The sequence below is a fragment of the Athalia rosae genome, chromosome 2 (assembly GCF_917208135.1).
Source record: "Athalia rosae chromosome 2, iyAthRosa1.1, whole genome shotgun sequence".
Lineage (NCBI taxonomy): Eukaryota > Metazoa > Arthropoda > Insecta > Hymenoptera > Athaliidae > Athalia > Athalia rosae.
Window position 1 is genome coordinate 14,328,520 of NC_064027.1, and position 18,410 is coordinate 14,346,929.

The window sequence follows — 18,410 nt, forward strand, 5'->3', positions numbered from 1 at the left end:
AAATACTGTTGAAAAAAAGACAATCAGGAGTTAAGATTTATCGACGCCGTAGGTTAATTATGCTAATATACTTCTGCGGGTACATAGGTAGTCGCGGTGGTAATAAGGCAGTTCTGCTTTCGGTCATACAACTCACCCCATTCGGCCATTTTCGACCCCTGCAGTATAGAACCCCCCCCCCCCCCCCCTTCCCCCCTTCCCGCCCAACGGCAGTCCCAGCTATGTACGGTATAAGCTGGCAGAAAATAAAATAAAATCAGTTGTAAAGCAATTATTAATCGGGGGAACATGCAACGTACCCTGAAAACTTTCGGTGGCACGCAAATAAGCAATATTCCTTCACCCCGCGCATACGTATTCTAAAGTTTGACTCCACAGTACCTACAGGTTTTAATCCGTCTTTCGCGTACGTATATCAGAATATAAAATATATATACGATTTTCGTTCCGCGGCTTTTATAGACGCTGCTTTCGTACCGGCTGCAGTAAATATGCGAAACATTACCTTTTTCTCTATATCTGATATCTGTAACGTCGGGACTGAAAGGCAAGACCCGCGAAAATGAATGAATAATAGAAATAAAAATAAAAGAAATCCTCCAAAAGAAAAGAAAATGGGTGTATTCATTTTTAAAAATAGTCGGGGGGAGGGGCGGGGGGGGAGGGGGGGCAGTGGTTTTAACGCGTATAATATCCTACCTACACGTAGAGCAACCGGTAAGGTAACTTTTTCATCAAGCAAACCGAGCCGGTGGTGCAGAGCTGCAGCTCAGAGACTTCATACCGTGGATTAATTAACACGGAGCCCCAGAGCGTAAAAATCTCATAGGTTCGCGTAGCCGGGTATAGCGACGTAAAATAGTAGCGGTCGGCAGATCCGTTTGACGCGTTGGAAATCCGGAACTCCGACCGCGGCAATCAGTAGCGAGCCCGAAGCAGTTCGTCTCCGACTGCAAACGGGCAAACGTACGTATGCAAAGCGGCCACCGAAACAGCCCAAACACCCGAAACACCCGAAATATCCCGTTCCCCTTCGTTTCAAGACAAACAGTAGCGGTATCTTAACAAGTGGACGACGCCGGGCTCAAGACAAAGGGTAATTGAGGGCGTGGATTAATACCCCTATACGCGCGGAATCTGCAGTAGCTAGTAGTCTTCGAAGTTGTAGTCTATCCCCGGTAAGAGATACCTCGCCTCTCCCTTTTACCGCTCCCCTTCCACGTCCCCGTCTTCGCCCGTCTCCTCTATCTCTTCGCCTTGCGAACGACTCGCCAGCGGACGACGCCGAGACGGGCGAACCGGCGAACGAACGGGCGAACGGGCGAGCGCCGGTCGCTCGCTTCGCCGATGGTCCCCGGGGACCGGGGGGACGGGGAGGTCATCTTACTAATTAAACAATCAAATACGGGCTCCGGCAGCGAGCGGCTATACGCGGTGCCCCTATACCCGCCGGAGCCGCAGCATCCCGCGGGAGGGGCGAAAGATCGATTGATTACTTTCCTAAAACTTCGATGACTTTGGTGAAACTTGTACGACTGCAGGGATCCTCTGATTCCTGCATCTGTTTCAACCGACGTCAAAGGATCTTCGTCAACGGTACAAAAGGCTGCCGAGGATTAGGTCCGTTTCTCCCGAAAGTATACGACCGCAGCTCAAACTGCAGACACCTCCGAATGGGAAACAACGGAACTTTGGAAGGGAAAATTATGGCCGCCGGTCTCCGTGTCGGAGATGGTTTTTCAATCATTTCGAAAATGTGTCGGTGGCGACTTTGACTCATCGTCGAGATGTCGGGAAAAGTCGCCACTCCTCTACCTAACGATGAGTTGTAACTTCAGTGGTATAGATTCCTAGGAATTCGAGCATACGGAGTATGGATATATATTAGGCGTATCCTTCGATTTTTCCATAGCGAAGCCACCCACGTTTGTCCCGGCCAGACATCTGGCCACGCGATCTTCACAGTAGCTGGCACAACGTAGCAGGTGAAAAAGCAAAAATGTTGAGAAAAAAAAACAGTTGAATCGGATTATTTGTTTTAACGTGCCTCCCGTTCGCGAGAAATGCGCCCAGGTATTACAGCCGTGCAGTATGTGTTGTCGGGGTACGCCATATGCGAAGTATGTACCATGTAATCCGAATGTTTTCGAATGCTTTAGTGAAACCCCGACGGTTTGGATATTGAATTTATAGTCGTTCTTAAAATGCAGAATTCGGGTAGTGCGTAAGGAATCCGAGGTATGAAGGAATATTGAAACGACGGTAACATTCCATCGGCCGTCTCACAAAAGAGAAGTGGGATCGCGTTACTTGAAAAGAGAGATACGTCTACGCGACGTACAAAAATATTTGCAAGCAACACGTACTCGCGTTCGCGGCAGAATTTACATCCGCACGCGCACGCACACGCACACGAACACACGTGTACGTAGCAGCGCGTACGCCGCATGCGAATGCTCACGTTGTAACCGTACGTACCAAATTGAATAATATTGTCATATTGGACCTCGCATTTTGTACGTTAAACGTAACAACGTCTCAGGTATATATTATTGGAATTTTGCCCGTGCCATTATACCGCTCATATCCCTGGAATGCAGACCGTTCAACGACATCCGAAGCATATTCCGGTATACCTCGTCGTACCCACGCCGACTGGGAAATAAGACTTGTGATATCCGTGCGCGTGCCATCTCACGTACGTCGTACTACCGGCCTGTATTTTATTTACATCCGCGAACTCGGTTTTTTCGGGGTATGGGGGAGATCGTTCGGATCAAACACCTTTTTCTCCCCCCCCCCCCCCACCCCCCATCGGGGGTAAATCGAAGATGCGAGAAACCGACGGATTCGAAGTGTGGGCAATCCGACTGGTTCGTCCGTTTTTCACGAAGAATCTATACTGCGCCGACAGGTTGTCGAAGGAGTGGATCATCCGGAGCCTCGGATCCGGTGATGAGCGAACTCCTCAGTTATGTGAAATAGTTCCGATCGTCGGAGCATTGAATGTGGGGTAGCACTTTGGTGACCGATAGTACATTTGTTTATACTCTATAATTGCTTAGCAACGATAGAGAAGTCGATATATTAATTATTGAACGGGGTGGCGTCGGGAGCCAGCGGGTTTCATTTCAGAGTTGCAGGATAGACGGAGAAGGAGGGTCGCCTAGATACACGGCACGTGATAATTATTGTTTTAAATTTTACATTTTATAGCCGATCAACAGACGGCGATAGCCGGCGTAATTGCGTGCGTTCGATTGTAATACATTATTTCACCCCTACCTTCACCCCTCCCTATCGTATTTTACATTCGCACTCTATCGTTCGATCACCCCCGCCCGGGTTGTACGTACTACCTGCGATATGTACGAGTCCGATGCCGCGCGTACACCGCACCACACCTTCCTTATACCTTGACTTTTTTTCTTCCTCCTTTTTTCTTCTTTTCTTTTTTCTCTCTTTTTTCTCTCTTTTTTTTTCAACGTTATACCCGTACACCTACCCCGCGACCTGCGGCGCACGTAAGTATAACATGGGCGCGTACAAAAACCGTACACGCGACGGAACGCCTGGATCAAAAACGTTCCGTTCTTACGACGACTTTTTTCGTGTCCTTACACGGGTGCCCGACGGCGGCTCATTTCCAATCAGAGTGTCGGAACGACCCGGCGTACGAACGAATTAATACCACATTCGCCGTATTTAATTATTTAGTTTTCACTCGATACCAAGTAGCTGTAATATCGCACAGATCTGTCGGTTTTTCGCTCAACGTGTACCGAATATCCTCGCAACGACGGAGACCCGGCCACGAGGACGATTAATTACTTGTTTGGAAAACCATGAATTAGAGGAGAAGTCACGTGTCGGTTCCGTTGAAAAACCATATGCGATACCATCTGCAACGATGTAATCATATTTAGATAATGACATGGGTATAAACATACTAAGGAAATACATGCACCGTATTACGTACGTACATGTCGAGGTAGTGGACGTGGAAAAATATGTAATATACAACCCTGAGAGTTGTAATTAAAAAATCACTTGTCACGGAGTTAAAAACGCAAATGTACATTAACATTCGTATTCACACACCCCCGTGAAAATATCAATGACAGAATCGGTATTTATAGAGTCCGACGATACATAAGTTTCTCATATGATTTCGAACAAGTTCCGTCTAGAAAACGCCTACGTTATTATATCTAAAAGTGCAAAAAAAATGAAAAGCACCCACACAGTCGATATTACGTCTTTGACAATAACTTATCAGTCGGTTAAACAACGACCTTTGACCTACGGTCTTCTCGCGTGCACTCTGGAGCTGAGTAGAAAGTTGGCCGTGTACGGGGGTGTATCGTACGGCGGAAGTGGGTATAAGGTACAGAGAATAGGGCATATCCTCGTCGGCGCGAATTCGCAGGTGTATGGGTAGGTGAGGTGTAACCGTGAGTTTTATCTGTAGCGTATACGGAACGTACGTGGACTTGTTAAGTTACTATTGATTATTAGTTGTTATCTCGATGAAGTATTACCCTGATATAACTACAAGTTATACGTATACATATAATATGCCTGGCGCGCGATGCCGCCGTCCTCGGGCTCACGGTTTTGCGAAGGTTCGCTCGTACGCATACATCACTCGACCGTCCAGATAAGAAAAAGACCGATAGTTATGCAATTCCTGTATGATTAATAATTACAACTTCTTATCCGATCCGGGGAAGCTCTACTGTATAAAATATATACATCTAACCGCGTCGCTCCCTGCCCCGCCTTATTATACAGCCGACGTCGTGATCAATCAAACTCTCGTAATCGATTCCAATCATTATCGCCGAATGAATGAGCGAAATGCGAACACTCTACGCCATTTTCCACGTTGCATTCCGGTTCGAACGCTATTTGCATTTTTTTATTCACTCGACTGTTTTCGAAATTTCTAATATCAAATTTCATCTTGAACCGATCCCGAAACAATCGGGATTGGACTGTGAAGTTTTTTAGATTTTTCAAAGTGCGTGTAATTAATTTGAAGACGATTGACCCGATTTGACCCATATATGCTGAAGCTAGAAAAATTTCTACGACGATCAGTGTGCTTATTATTCGATCGGGTTGGGCGACTCCGGATTACACGTATATATTTTAGTTCTGTTTCTTATTTTTAAGTTCGGAAGGATAATCAAAGTTTTAAATCGGGTGACCGGAAGCGGAAGACGATAAGCAATAAACCAGAGCCTACATCGGGGGGGGGGGGAGGGGGCCGGCGATTCCCCATTGTTAACGGGGCGCCATCGGTGACAGTTTTGGCGTGTCGTGAAAGTCGTGAAAGGCGCATGATTACAGCTTGAACCTTGATCGCGTTTGTATTATTATCGCAGCTGCGTGTCTATGCCTCGAAATAGAAATTTCGTCAATAATGAACGCGCACCTTTATACACCTTTATAACCGACCTACCGAAGAAATATTCGCGTCTCACCCCTGCGGAGCGAAACCCTAAGGACAATCATTTTTTCTCGTAATCGCTGCTTAAAATTCATCGATGCTACGATAAGGAACGAGTCATTGATTACCCCGCATTATTTTCTCCCGTACAGCGCTCGAAGCGAAATGTCCTGCGGAAGGAACGACAAAATTAATAACGATCATCGATCGCTCATTCGCTAGTCCAGCGTTTTCTTTTCATTTTCGCCGATCGCGAGATGAATTTTCATTTTTCAGCCGATGACCGTACGAGGAAGAAAGTTCGCGTTTATTTACGGAACTGCATATCGTCGCAGCGAATTCATAAAATTATACTCGTATCATCGCGCAATACGTGGGCGCGTGCACCTATACCTACGTAAGCGACCGGTAGACGTTGTCGCAGTAATTAGTTCTCGAGTCACTATTTTGTGCATTGTGTCACTGTCGGCTTTTCCGCGAAACGAATTTATCACTGTTCTTGGGTCGCGTGTCTGAGCTGATCACTTTCTCGCATTATAGTACCTACGTACACCCTGCAACGTACGTACGTACGTACGTACATTCAGTATATCGCGTAGAACGAGGAGATCTCCTCGCGAGAGTATTTAATGACGCGGTGTCAGATGTTCCGATCATCAGGGATCCTTGCATCAAACATCTGCCTACCTCTCGTCAAACACGCAATCTCTGAATTAAGTGAAAAATTACAGTTATTAACGCTTCGTGGGTTAATATCGTAGTGAAACGATGATAAATTCGTAATAAAAATCATGTGATATGCCACTTTCAACGAAACCGCTGTACGCACGGTTTATCAAAGTTTTTTCCTTCATTCGATTTCGTCAGCGTATTTCGCTTCGTATACGCGTCCGTACGACGGGTATAATATTTCAGTACTTCCGCAAGACTCGTATTCATCCTCGGCGAATTCCTGCAGTTGGCATCTGTCATTCATTTCCGGTTATTCATCGAAATGGGATAACTTTTACCCCCCCCCCCACCCCCCTAAGATTCCACCACATCGGCAATCACATCGTACACGCTAATATAATATCGCATGATCGATATTACCAACGACTTCCGTTTATCCTTTGCAACTGTCGTCTGAAACTTTTCTCGTCTTCCGATTTATCCGTTACCAGTTGCACGGAAAAAAAAAGAAGACAAATCGAATGGGGTGGCAAAAAGTTGTGGACGGAAAGAAAAAGACGGAACTATACGTGGTTGGGTAATTTTTTTCCTCAAACCTACTTTCGAAATTTCGTGTCACGTTGCGTTGGGTCTGGAAATCGATAAAAAATCGCGACGTCAATTTTCTCGCTCGCTTCGGAATTCATATAGATTCGATCATTGATTTACGGTGATTACGGATTGTCTCCCGCCTCGTTTTTCATTTTACTTCCATTCTTTCGTGCTATCCGGAGACCTCCTCCGTATCGGATTGAAATCAAGGCATTCCGTTACAAACTTGAGACTAATCAAATTCCACAATAGCTGAAATTGAATTTGGAAAATTACACGGAATACATATACAAACCTGACCTAGCGAGGCAGGGACAAGGATCGCGGATCTTTTTACTTGTCCCAATGATTTATCACGCGAGATCCGAAGGCTACGGGACATGCACGATTCGTGTTATTTATGTTGTTATTATTAATATTGATTATCGGTATTGAACACACGCTCTATCGCAACCCTCCTATTCGCTCGTATATAATAACTTGTATCGAATGTACAGGGTGTCCCGTTCGCCTGGACACCCGAAATACCTCGACAGCTGAATCTCATGGTTTTCGCGTAGTACGGGACACCCCGTACGTCTACGATATAACTCGCAGTAGAATTCCGACACAAGGATAAATTTTCTCTGTATTCCAATATATGGTGCGATCGTATAAGTTTATATATGTATTACGTATATATAACTATTCGCAATATTATACCATAGCTGAACATAAGACATAAAATGCCGGATATTAAAATGATGTCGACTTCGGTATATAACGTCGTACCGTGTTTTCAGCACGTATACCATATTGCCTCCATATTTTTCGCTATTTATCGCATCTGAGTAAAAAGAAGAAAAAGAAAAAAATAAAATAAAAAAAAAAACGACTGCATCCGCACGAAAAGTATTGGCTCACATGCGAATATTTATCGCGTCGATGGCAGCGAATGAAAACCTCAAATCCTCCGATTGATCGTCACACTTATGATCATTATATACAAGGATAAAAGTACGCATGGGTACGTCAAGCGAAATCGGTCGTTTGACTTTGTGCGTGAAATGTATTTTCGAGGAAAAATCGTAACGACAAATCTGTCGGTTAAATGTCGATGTGGAGCCGTTACAGGATGGAAATTAATTTGTTTATTTTATTTTTAGATAGTCCGTAGGCGCTAGCTCGTTTACAGAGTGTCACACGAATCGCGCTTTTCTGTACCATTTAGATTTTCGACGATTTCCAAGCTCTAACGACTGAGGGCCTGCGAGTCACGCGTTCGTCCCCACGGTGTCGTGGAAGAGGGTGAGCGGCGGTGAGCGCAGCGAGGTATACCTAGCTAGGGGGACAAAAACGAGTCGAAATTGCGTTGAAACCATCAGAATTGATCGAACACTGTTCCGTTATACCTACTCTATGAAGGTAAAACGCCAGCACGCGATCCCGATAAAACTGCGCAATTGTTTCAGTAAATTATTAACTCGAAACAAAAGTCCTGCAAGTTTTATCGCCATCTAAACCCTTTACCGCGTGGTTACATGTTAGCCCGCTTCCTCCAACTTGTTATTTTGTTCCACTGTTATACAATACGCCACAGTCACTCTCCGCCTATACGTTGCAGATCGGATATAATTGGCCTATCGACTGAGAATTATGGATCGAAAAAAATATCAAGTTTTCACGATATTCCCGCGTTCATTGAACGAAACACAAAATACGTTTCGAAAATGTTTACGTTTTCTTCTTTTCTTCTCTATTTTCCTATTTTCCTCGTTCTTTCCAGCGGTTGATCTACAAGGTGGACCGAAATCAAAGGACACGTTGTTCGCGCCTCGTTCCGCTGCGATCGTGATACGTTTCATTCGGTGTCACATATATCGAACCGTTCATTCCGCTGCATCGAAATTGGAGATTATCACGGACGTGCTACATTATGGGAAATTAATCCAGCTAATATGTAACATCAGGAATTGAAAATCTCACGAAACAGAGACGTGATAAATTAATGAGAAATCAAGGGTGAATTATATACAGCCCGAGCGTTTGTTCCACTGTGTAAAGCTGAGAACCGCGTGGGCTAATAAGTTGAAATCCAGGTTCGGCAAAAACACTCGACGAGAAATTGTCGGAGCAGTTGAAAGGGGGTCGGGAGGAGGCTTTCGATTGAATAATTAATGTTTCATTACGGGGAAGCTTATAGGCGCTTTGCAAGCGCTCCACTACCTATTTCGTACATTCAGAAAGGCTTGAGCATACAGAGTCTGAATTCAGCTTTTCACATATTTCCTATAGCCATTCAAGTCCTGTGAAAAGAATTTTGTATCGAGGTATTGAGCCAGCTGGGCAATACTGCCTTAGATCCCTACGTCCAACCGTTTTACTTTTTTTTCCCCCACATTTCTTCTTATTTTTTGTTTTTTTTTTTTTGCGAGTTTCAAACCCTTTGATCGTCGCGGAAGCAAAAATGTATAAATTGTAAGTGATTGAACTGCGGAAATCTCGTCGAAATTTCAATCCTCATTTCGTACGATATACGTATACACGGATGTATATATATATATCCATAATATCTGCACGCGGGGGGGGGGGGGGGGGTGTAAAAAATGATTGTCCTCTTTCCACCCCTCTTCCTCGGAAAATTGTAAAAAATGAAGAAAAAAAGTAGAACGTCGATTCTCACCGGAATCGGTTCGTATAATATTTACTAGAACTCCCCTTTCAAACATCCATTTTCTTCCCAATACGTGTTGACACACGCGAAATTGAGACACATTCAATTTTAAAGCGAGCAGGCAGAAGGCAGACGCGGCAGCGGCAGAGAGAAAAGTATAAATGACACGTGATAAGTCAGAAGGGTAGTATTTTCCATTTGAAAGTAGGTATATAGGGACCTCCGGTATAAAAAGATGCGACGTCCCGTCACATTCATCCGTTCGGAAAAGCCACTATCCCGCATAAGGCATATGTAATAGCTATAAGACGCAATTGCTTTTTCAATTTTTAATGCCCACGGAGCAGATATTGCTCACATTTTTTCGTTCTATCAAGCTTATGCATGCATGTTATGCGTATAGCGCGATGCGACAACTCGCGTATATCCCTCACTCACCCTATACTCTTTCACTCTTATTGTTTCACGTGGTAAAAGGTAATTTCGAATCAAAATGTCGGAATGCAAGTTCAATGCCGAGAATCCGACGAATCTGACGCAATCCATGCAACAAATTAAAGTTTGTAGCGCGAGTGGTGTCGGCGGTGTCGGACTGTGAGCGTATATATACATATATATACATTGTCTTTCTTCTCCTTTTTTCAACCCCTCCGCGGCTCGTCTACCCCGAAGGAGTTTTATTCGGAAAGTTAGCGAGCAGAACCCAAGCCCCCTTTCTCCTCTTACGTTTTGCAAGCGAAACCTCGGCGGCTCTCCCGGAACTTCTCGTCCTTGTTAACGTATAAGTAGGCTAAAGTAAACATTGTTCGGAGCGTTCCGTTGTGGGTAGGCATTTAATTAGGCCCGTGTTTAAGTGCGTGGGATTCTGCAGCTTGAGACAACGTCTTAGATCTCGCACACAATTCCCATCGTGCTCAAACGCCGTGGTTAGTTGCGGCTGAAGACGGATCTCGAAGGTTTTGGGAAACCGACTTACCGCGACCGCTAATCTCGCGTCAACCGTTACAAACTCGCGTATATCTGGCTAGTCGGAAACGATCGACCAGATGAAAATCTCCGCGTACCCCTTCCGTCGTATTCGCGGTCATTTCAACCGTGCACACCTCTGCAAAAAAGAAACGGGGAAAAATAAAGGGAAGACTACGTACGCTACGCACGAACGCGATTTGCGATCGTGACTACTTCTACTCCGGGAGACGTCTAGCTGAAAACTTTGAAAATCTACGAGACTCTACGAGCATCGACGATAAGGAGGTTCGAGTAAGGCGAAGGGGTAGGTCCTGCTTTGATAAAAATTCCAGGAATACCGTAGGAGTTGTTGAGCCGAGTAGAGCTTGCAAATTAACTGGAATACCTGGCTCGATTTTTGCTTCGGGTATTATCTGCGCTCGGGTATAGCTCTGACAGTTTTATAACGTGCATAGCGAGTACGGTATGTATGGAAGTATGGATTTCTCATAAACCCGATCTACCCACTTCCCGACTGGTACCCATAATTTCCAAAACACATATATTTAATTAAACAACCCCCTCGCTAGTCAGACGCTAGCTGCTCGCTATAATCGCGATTCAACTCGGTCTCGTTAAAGCCTTCGTTACCCCGCACGTCGAACACGGCCAATGGAAAAAGAGCTTTGGACTTCGACCGGCCAATCGGAACCTCCCTATCGAGGGCATAAAAGAGTGGAATTCCGAGCGCACCGTATTCGCCACTATGTGCATGTTCGCTGCACTATCGTTACCGCGATCAGATATCAATGGAATTTGCATAAAAATCTATACAATACATACCAGCGAAGTTTACACCGTATAACTTTCACCTGCGCGAGCTTACCTCCGCTTTTAAAAATGCGACAACACTCGATTATTCACATATCGAAATCCGTTCGCCAAAATTCGAGAATCACAGTTGGCTAGTTTTGCTCGAAGAATGATCGTGCATTTCGTATCTCGGAACGTTCCTTGGCGATATTCGGTGCGGATATCCCGAATCTGGTTCTTTGAAGATGGTTCGAAAGTGTCCCCTACGGTACGGTTTACAGCTACCCCTTTCTATCGGGAACTTTGTAAGGTGTCCAGAACCACCCACGTCGATAAGGGAGTCCACGGGTCCGCGCGTTCCTCTAACAATTCTGCAGTACCGACCGTGAGCCGTAAGGGTTGAACTCACCCCTTTCGGGTCGCAAGTTTTCTGGCGTAGGAGAACGAAGGTTTTGCGAGAGAATTTTAACGGTCGCTTGTCGTGTCTCCGTTGCATTGGACGTTATCGTTTGAACTACGTTATAGATTACAAGTGGGTATAGCAATATAATTGCAATCATTATGCAAATATACTACCCTGTTATTTCGCGTTTACACGCGTTGTTTTATGCCCCTGTGATGGAAAATTTATACTTACCTACGCGGGTATCTCGTATCGATATAAATTTTCTTTTTTTTTTTTCTTTCTCTCCTCTCCTCTTACTTTCGCCTATGTATATCGTATAATATAATAAAGATTAAGCCCTGAAATTTATAGTTCCCTCCGTTCCGAAGGTACTCCGGTTAAACGCGACGCTGTATTATCAACTCGTGTAAATATATAACGGTATACAATAACCGTTGAAATGATACGCGGGAAAACTTAACAAAAAAAAAAAGACACGGAAATAAAATTGATCCCGACCAAAAACCGGTGTGAAAAAAGGCGCGAGAAAATCCGCTTCCCTACGCCATCGACCTCCCTGATCGATAAAAAATGAAGGAGAACTCGTTCGGTCGCGCACGGGGAACCCCTAAAAATTGAGAAACGGCCGATCCGACAATGAGGTGAATTTCCTTGGTCTTTTTAACGTTGGTTTTTAAAGTTCGTGACATATCCAAGCCTCGGGTAAACTTTTCGATTGAATGTGAAGTATGAAAAGCCGTATTATGTTCGCATTCGTTCGTTCGTTCGTCGGTTCGTTCGTTCGTTCGTTCGTTCGTTTTGCATGCGATTTGAGCACAATGCGGGCCATCGGAAGCTGCCTCGTACTACTTCCGCCGTCTGACTGCCTGTCTGTCTATCTCCCCCGCTATATGCGCGTATTCGCATATTTATTTGCTTCTATAGAAAAATACACAACGGTTTAGAGGGAAAATATATTCCTTATACGTCCTGTCACTCACGCCGAGAGTTTTGCATATACGTCGGAAGGGAGGAGGATATGTGTTCTTTCCCTAGGATATTACTTCTTACGACGACTGCTGCGACGCTCAAGCATATGTAAATGTCAATTCGACCCAGCAGTATTCCCGGATGAATATATCGCATGTATGTACGTCAAACGGTGTAATCGTTCCAAAAACTGAAAAGTAAGCGAGCCTCGCCGAGAATGAACAAAAAACGGCGCATAACATCCGAAGGATAATCCAGCGGCTCGTATTCGATCGCGTACGACGTTCGCTCGTGGGGGGGGGGGAGGCAAACTCCTGGCAGCAGAACGTCGTAACGATGACGTCGTATCCCGTGACGATTGGAATTCGCCGCACAGACGAATCTGCCGCAGATCCGGAACTTGACACGTGACAAATGGTTCTGGGCTTGATTGAGTATCGGCACGCCAGACACGCGAGCCTGATAAATAAATGAATCCGGTCCTTCGGGGCACATCTTACATCTTACGTGGAATACAAAGCATTAATAGATACGTTTCCACCTAGATACGCTCCCTCCACCCCTCCGCCCCTCAGGTCCACTCGCCCCTAACCCACTCGTATGCTTCTTCTTCTTCTTCTTCTTATTGATTTATATTCGCATAATACTTGGGCGTTTTTTCGGACAAAAAAAATCTACAAGTTTTCCCTCCGTTATCCTCTTTCCCTGGTCAACACCTACCGCTGCTCTATTAAGGAATACGCCATGACCTCCGTGTCGGTTGCAAACAAAAGTCGAAAGCGAACCGACCTTATATCTACTTACCTCCGTAACCTGTACGTACCTACGGTCATTGCGACCATCGCGTAGCATAATTTCCACGTGACAGCAAAGCTCCAGTGACATGACGACCGGTAATAAGAAAGGGTTAGCCCCGAGGCCTAATGTAACACACCCTCAAAACACGAGGGGGAAATAAAAATAGTATATCCAAGTTGTGAGTGGGCATATAGGAGGACGTTGAATGTATGCCGCGGGTGGTGGAGACGAAGAGTATAGGGGTGAAAGTGGGGGTGAGTAGGTAATATAGAGCTTTCGGTATCATTATCATATCACGTGAGAGCATGTATATACTTGTCAGAGAAAGATGGGTGTTGGTGGAAGGAGGTTGGCCGGGCGATGGCGGGGGTGGGGGTGGGGGTGGGGGTGAGTGTAGGTGGTAGCCGGGTGGCCGGGGGGGGGGAGTAATGTATGTGTAATATTTTTAATTGTTGACATTAAAATGTCTCCCCCTCGGTTTTTTCTTGTTAGCGTTACGGTGGCAGGGGTGTCGTAGGGTAGGTTGGTTGGCTTCTGTTGGGTGGCATGCTCGCTGCGCCCAACCCTGGATGTTATTTATTTTCCGCTTAAAGAATTGTTCATGTGTCTCATCAAACGAATGACTTTGGGTCAGAGCTTGGAATTTATGATACGGAATGAAACGGAATGAAATGGACGCCGTTGGCATTTCCTAATCGCCCGAAGTGACGCCCGCTACGTAATTTAACGGACCTTATTTATCGTTCGAAAATTATTTTCAAAAATTAAAAATATTCAAGTACTCGCGCTACCCCCGACCCATCCCCGTGTCACGAGATTTATATTTTTACATTTTTTTTGTTTTTGTTTTTTTGCCCTGGATACGATTATTACTTTATCAAAATACTGAGAAAATAGAAAAAAAGAGCCGAATCATTTCCATCGCCTCTCGTCTATCGAAATCGTACCTCGAACAAGTATGAAAAATTTAATTAAAAGTAGCTCAGCACGAAGTCCTGCCGTGACTTCGCCACGCGTTACGATATGATGATGGAAGAATAATGAACTATAAAAATTATATCTTACGGGGTATATCAGAACCATGTGTGCGTCTCATTATCAGTTGGACGCTCTTTTACCCTAATTAATTACAAAACAATGGGTACACCCGATCAACTGGAAAAATCTCACTCCGATAATCCTGCACTCGTGAAACTTTTCATTTCACCTGAATTTGACGCGTTGAACAGGATTGAGGATAATCACAAGCATTCGCTTCTCGGTAATTCGAAGAAAAAAAAAAATCGATCAATCGAAGTACGACGTATTTCGTTTCTCGTGTCGTTACACAATTGTCGTTCAATTTCCATTCAAAAGCATCGTAACGAAGCCAGAAGTAGCTCTCCTGAAATCATAGAATCGCGATCAGTGTTTTACAGACTTGTAAAACGACGAGCGGACAGTTCGGTGTAGATACGTTTGTTTCCTTAACCCGTATCAAGATTGTGAATCGTGTATCGCCTGGAGATTACACGGAAATTTTTTCCTGTTCAAATAATTGAACGATTTCGTTAGCCCGAGGCAATCGAGTTCCTAAACTTATTGAGATAACGGGTTATAACACCGCGATGCCCACACGCTACTTTTCGACCCCATTGTAATTACCATTACTCGTACGTAGGTACGTCATGTACGCTGTAGGTTATACCTATGGTATAAAACATACGCAATGTAGACGACGTGTTACGGGTATTCGTTACTAGTTTACATATTTCACCGACCTTTCGCTATCTCCACCCGCTATTCGGGTGATGTATTCGCAATAAACTAATTACGCACCATCCCCAAAACGAGAATTACGCCTACGTCTATGACAGCGGTGTTCAGGTGTTGGGCACAATTGATGATTACCTGCTGATTGTCTCGGTGATTTTGCAAAACCACTCACGAGTAATTAGATCGCGGGATATCGTTCCTTCCTAGTTTCACTACCCCTCCCGTTGTTGGTATTATGAAGTTATAGACTGAATGGGATTTACCACTATCTATTAGGTAAAGGGAAGATTTGACACGAACATCCCTTTGCCATATGGTCAACGCGCCTCGTTCGATGTTCCTTTTATTCGCTCCTGAACAGATAACGCTCTTGTCGCAAACCCTTTTCATTTAATGTCTGTATTTTGTGAACACCTCCGATTAGGGAGGTTTAACTCTTTCGCCGCATCAAGGGACCCGTACACGCCTAAACAATTACCGGAAAAACGGCGTGTCGAAATTGTTTACACGTGCACGTACACCGTATCGAATCTTTCGACTCAATTACGCTCAATTCAATTCCGTTCCTCAGCTTTTCGTTTATTGAGATTGCTCTTTTTTATCGTTCTCATGATATCAAACTGCAGCTATAATCACCCCGTAACCAATTAAATTGGGCTGATATCTTCGTCCAATATTATGGACATGGGTATAATTTTCGAGCAGGTAATCTAACGCAGTATGTTCAATTATATTTTTGAGACGTTGAAAAAACCGTCAGAAGATTTATAATTTTTTTCCGCTCGACATCGTCACCGAAACGTGAATAACACAATGCTACATCTCTGGACGGTGATTCCCGAGATATCCGGAGGAAGAATCTTCAGAAATCCTCCTTCGAGTGTTTCAATCACTCCGGAGGAATATCAAAGTTTACGGGAACCTTACAGATTCGTTCGGTATGAATGAGACAGTTTCGTCGAATTACACCAGAAAGGATGTAGAGCTTTTTAATTGGTTAATGTCACATTCGGCGCACAATGCTCTTTAATCAGAAAAAGTCTCGACGTTATGGATATAGGCTATAGATTATGTAGGACGTGCACACAACAGCGTGTCGTATGGTCGTTGCATCGTAATGAGGCATGCGTTGATACTTAAATGTAACGCGTATTCAAAAAAGTGACATTTCCAAGATCGGTATCTCTAGGGTTTTATTTCGATGCGGAACAGGAGATATACAGGGTTTATATTACCCTCGGCATTACATGATCCCGTGCATCGCTACCTTATAAATTTGAGTCGAGTCGGTTCGAGTCCGTTTGTATTTCTCTAATTACCTAGTTTTTTCGGAGTGATGATATCCCCGTGTGTTCCCCCTGCTGCTGCGGACTACCTCAAAATTCTCGTATCTTCGCGTCCCTCACCCTTATCTTGATATTTTTACGAGCGTATTTTCCGGCAAGGTATTATTTATTTTTTTTTCTCCTTTCTCTTATTTTCTTTATTTTCTCTCATTCTTTTTTCGCCTTGTTTTTATTTCATATCTTTTTTTTCATTACATTTAAATGCGCAGTTGGACTCCGACGTACACGAAACGCAAGCACATAATACGGATATATACGTTTTTTTACGTATAGGATATGATATGGCTTTCTCGCGGTGTACTCCACGGTTCGTCGGTCGTCAAGTCCTACATTTTCATTAACTTCCTTGATTTATCGACGTTGTTAGGGCCCCGTTGGACTCATCTCGTGTTTCGAAAACACGCAGAAAAGAAATTACTATAGGTGCTTGAGTTATTAATAATTTTATGTCGATTTTATTCACAAGCGTGTTGGAAAATATGTAGAAACAGAGCAGGCGAAATGGGCCTGCTAAGGAAATAAAGCTCCAAATTGAATTGGAAAGACTTGAGACAAAACTTCGCTCATCTTATTGACAGATAATGACTCGATACAGTTGATGTCTGAGGAACAATTTGAGGCAATGAGCGCTGTAATGTGGGAAGGAGATTTTCAAAGTCTGCCAATGTAATGGACCTTTCAAAGGATCCATTAACCCCTAGAATATTAATGAATAAATAGTTTCTGGCGTTGGTCGTTCACGCGACGCGTATTGCTTGCAATCCATAGACGATTATGCGGACATCCTCGTTTCGCTTGATTGAAAAATGTCCCAATTGGAAAATCGATTGAGTCACGCATCTGTAGATATCGCCGATCCTGTCGTTGTCAGCGATATTATTATCGATCTTCTCAAATTTCTTCGTCAACTATAAAAATACAACGTTACCCCCGCACTGTGTTTTACACGTAACCGTACAAAACCTCGGTAAAAACACATTTCATATACAACGTACACTGTCGTAAGTGACGCCTGATGTATCCCCTGTAATTATTCACACTTTCAACATTAATTGATACTGATTACTTTCTACCTGCGGACGGCCGACGCGCCTGCTAAAAGCCTTTTCATTGATAAACGATATTTCTTCGCCATAAGGCACACCCATTTTTCAACAATATCTGCACTTTAGATTACCGCAAATACATAAGGCCCAATTAATATCAGACGTAGTCGCTTCGTAATGAATGCCAATAAAATTCTTTCGTACCAAGCTGAACCGTTTCGACTACCTTGTCGCGATCGATGCGACGATTAGCGCTTTCGATCTTTCGTGAAAATTATAAATGATACTTAATCGATGAATTTTTTATCACAGCAATAGTGAGGTCGTTCCAAATTAACCGTGGAATGCACCCCTCCGTCGTCATATGGTCGGCGCGCCACGTCTAACCACACCGTACGTAATGGGCAACGGTTTGATGTATGGAAGATGCCAGGAGAGGGATGGTATGGTATGTTGTCGATTCGTCTTCCTACGCAGCAACATCTTTCGCCAATCCTTCCATCCTTTCCCAGTTATAAATGAAGACCTACCATCCCCGCCGACCTGGCAGGCCGCAGATTGCTCTGCTTTTCGTCTACTCGATTTATTTATCGATTCCATCTACCCACTTCAAGGTTCGCCCGGTGTTCTTTTCCACGTAATAGTGGAGCGTGGTATACATCGAATCTCACGAACGTTTAAAAGGATTGATAAATAAATTAATTGGACGTACACGGCGGGTGAAAATAGGAAACGGCAAATTGGACGCGAGTACGAATTAGGGATGAGGGGGATATCGCGCGCGAACGAAGGAGGATAAGGTGAGGAAATCTTAAGGCCACGGATCGTTTACTCTGGGGAGTAAAGTGTGAGGAGAAATACAGAAACCCTTGATCTGGAACAGCCGCGCGGTATCTCCCTAATAATAAACTATAGTAATTCCCAATGCTCCAATAAGTTAGTCCCTTTCAACACCGCA